General features: G+C 45.6%; 1 long non-coding RNA gene across 1 annotated transcript; it reads left to right on the plus strand.

Annotated features, from left to right (window-relative positions):
- The first annotated feature begins 208 nt into the window (after window positions 1-208).
- Window positions 209-1,492, plus strand: LOC133108741 (uncharacterized). Its single transcript, XR_009704695.1, has 2 exons — window positions 209-445; window positions 675-1,492. It is a non-coding gene; the product is annotated as an uncharacterized LOC133108741 (long non-coding RNA).
- The last annotated feature ends 2,182 nt before the right edge of the window (window positions 1,493-3,674 follow it).

Below are 3,674 nucleotides of genomic sequence, written 5' to 3' on the forward strand. Positions count from 1 at the left end.
TCGAACAAACAGGCGCCGAACACCAGTGCGAATGACTAACGCGCTGGCTCGCGCAAACCAGCAACAGCGACGTGTTACAAACACATGCCCTGTGAAAACCGGCGCTGAAGCATATGTAGCAAGTGGGACTTTAGGACCCAGGGGCGAATAGTAAGGGCTTACATGACGAGGTGTGCATAGGGGCATGATTCTTGTGTCATCAGTCAGCTGCTTAGCCAGGGGAGCGGAGTGAAAAGTGCGGTAAATTGGAATTGTTTGGCATGCTGTTATATTAGGCTAGCATTAGCTTCCTTATAATAGAGTACGACGCTTATAAGTATGTGGGTTCTTGTAGATTACCGACGGACGAAGACAATCCGGGCATTGGCGTTCCATGTGTTAAAGGGTGTGCGTGTGCAGTCACCGGTAACTGAAGTACGGAGGCATTTTGTTGGGTTTAACAAGGGTAGGTATGCTTCCCATAAAGTGTGTGGTTTTGATGTGAGCCTTGGGATGGGCCGTAATGTGATTTTGCTATGGTCTGTTTCGTGGAATTTGTAGGTAAATAGAACGATTCTTAAATCTCCGCTAGTGATTCCCTCTTAATCGCAGTAAGGGATGTATGATAAACAAAACATCGAAGCGGTGCCCTGCTGTGCGCGCTGAGAATATTCATATTTCATGTCTTTCAACAGATCGTGTTGGTGTTAAGAGCGTTTGCCTAATTGCTGCTGCGTGCGGGAGGGGTGGATGGCCTGGGAGCCGGCTTGTGAATGAACCCCGCCACTCGTCGTTTTTGCCATTTTGTTTGGACAGCTAGCCACTGTTTTCCCATATGTGAAGTTTGTATATGTTTATTTATATCATGTCTGAAAATGAGCTCTTTTAATCATTGATGTTTTACTGTTGATGCAACTTGTTGTGTTTGGGCAGTGTGCAGTACCAAGGGTGGGCTGTACTATTGTAATCAACCATTATATGAGAGCAGTGTGCAATATCAAGGCTGGGACAAGGGGAGGTGCCAGTGGGCAGGTGTACTTTGGACAATTGTCTATCAAACTGATTATCTTGGCACTTCATGTTCTTTACTCCCTACTACATTACTTATTTTAAGTCTTAATTGGCTTTGCTTGGGTTCTCGTATTTAGTGGGCAGGGCTCGATGCTCAATGTGTTACGGGGACCACCCATGTGGTGTGATTACGATTGGTGTGTATTAACCAAGCCTTTTATGGTTAACCTGGTGTCACCTTGGTTGCGGTGCTTGGGGTGTTGAGTCACTGGGAAGCCCTGTACTTATTGTGGATCAAAAGTGGGTTGCCTGTCAATATTGAGCATTGCGGTGCTGCCCAACATTATTTATTGGAATCTTGCATATAAACTTGTGTTGATGAGAACTCATGTATGTACCCCTAATACACTGCTGTAAGTAAAGGTTGGTCTTTTACACAACAAATATTTTAATTACTCTGAACGAATGGTATAAATAAAGTATTATTGTGTTGCTTTTGATACATCAGCCTCTAATCCTTTCATTCATTTGAATAACCCTAGCGTGGGGAGGGATCTTTACTGTAGAGTATCAGTGGGTTCTCCCATCCTCTTTAAATAGATGGGAGTGGTGTAATCGTAACATATGGTAGTATAATGGAACTGGGTTGTTGTTGCTAACGGCCACACATATTCTAACTAGGGAGGCTCAAAACCTCACATTAGCTCTGCAATGTGAAGGGACATGTACCAAGGTGTATCAGTAACACAAAATCTTTTACAGAAACATCTCTATCCCTCTACTCTCAAAACCCCTGAGAAGAGACTGATTTTTCCACCAACGCAGAGCTGTCTCTGGTTTCAGCTCAGCCCACCTCGACCCCAACATTAAATCCCCTCCAACCCCATTCATTCCAGCATTTTGCCAACCAAGCAAGCAAACACTGAAGCTCGCTGTTACGCAGGTCCGAGCCAAGCCCTATTAGAAGCTGCCAGGCTTAGCTGACAAGATCTGGCTGGTTTTCATTTGAAGTGGGCTGTGGCCCAGTTTCGGGATATGACATAAATTTGGATACAGGGAGAAATACTGTAGACTCTCAAGCAGGAACAAACAATGTACTGTATGTTTCTACATTTCCCCAGTTCTTGCCCCCATTAACAGACATAAAAAACAGTTTGATTTGGATGGATTCATTTGAGTAATCTTCTCCATTCATTCTTATTCAAAGCAATGTACGCACTGCTTTAGAATCCAGCTATGCTAGCTTGACCATCATGATAATTGAGCTGGTCAAGCTGGTCATAAGTTGGTCTAGCTGGGTATGAGCTGGTCAACCAGCTAGTGCTGGAGGCTTATCTGGTCTCTGGTCAACCAGCTAAACCATGTTGAGCTGGGGGCTGGGCTGAACTGGTCAACCAGCTAAACCATGTCGAGCTGGGATCTGGTCTGAACTGGTCAGCCAAATAAATCATGTCGAGCTGGGAGCTGGTCTGAACTGGTCAACCAACTAAATCATGTCGAGCTGGGAGCTGGTCTGAACTGGTCAACCAACTAAATCATGTCGAGCTGGGAGCTGGTCTGAACTGGTTAGCCAGCTAAACCACATCGAGCTGGCAGGTGGTTTGAACTGGTAAACCAGCTAAACCATGTTGAGTTGCTCTTCAGCTCTACAGTGGGAAAGGGCTATAATGAGCCGCCCTAGTTCAGCTCTACAGTGGGAAAGGGCTATAATAAGCCAGTCTGGTTCAGCTCTACAGTGGGAAAGGGGTATAAGGAGCCAGCCTGGTTCAGCTCTACAGTGGGCAATGGGTACATGTGTCCTGCCTAACTTACAGAGAGTTACTTGAGTTTCTCAATTAGGTGAACTGAAGTGGACCCTTAGGGCTTGGTGGATCGGAAATGTTTGGCTGATTGGGTTTTACGAGCAAGGCTCCTGCTGGTGTGCCGGCCCCGTGGCCTTGTTAATCAGGATTAACTCAGTGGCTGTATAAATATATCACTCCCTGAAGGAAAATAAATGATGCGAAGGGGGGGCGAATATGAGGATATCAAAAAAGCCCAGAAGAAAAATACCCAGAATGCATTAGTCTATTTTTTTCTCTTTCTGTTTGTTGCCCAACGCTTCCCTCTCTTTCTCTGTTATTTCCTCTTTCCACATGCACTTCTTTTCTTCCTCCATCCTCCCTTTCTTTTAGAAGGACCTCTTGCTCTTCTCACTAAACTCTTCCACCTTTCTACCTCTCTCTCCCTCTCTCCATGTCCTTCCCCCCCACCCTTCTCTGGAACTGAGAGAAGCTTCTTTCATGTGCATTGGGGAAAAGAACAAGGGATTGGGTACACACCCCAAACAGGAAATGAGAAATTTGTGCGTGTGTATGTGTGTGCGTGCGTGCATAAATCCATGCCTGCATGCTTGTGTGTTTTTATATGTGTGCATGAGTGTGTTTGTGCATGCATATGTGTATGTATATGTGTATGTGTGCATGCATGAACACGTGTGTGTGTGTACATATGCATATATGCCTGCAGCATATGTGTGTGTTTTTACACTGGTTAACAGGAATGATACTGAGCTTAGTTAGTTTGTCTGTGTGAACCCTATTTTGGGACTCCCCTGGGCCTGGAGGAGTGCAGGCTGAGCTGGGCCTCATCCATAGGTTGGTGAGGCTAGCAGGCCCTGTGGCTCTCCAGGACCAGGGTTGGTG

Source organism: Conger conger, chromosome 13, assembly GCF_963514075.1.
Source record: "Conger conger chromosome 13, fConCon1.1, whole genome shotgun sequence".
NCBI classification, from domain to species: domain Eukaryota; kingdom Metazoa; phylum Chordata; class Actinopteri; order Anguilliformes; family Congridae; genus Conger; species Conger conger.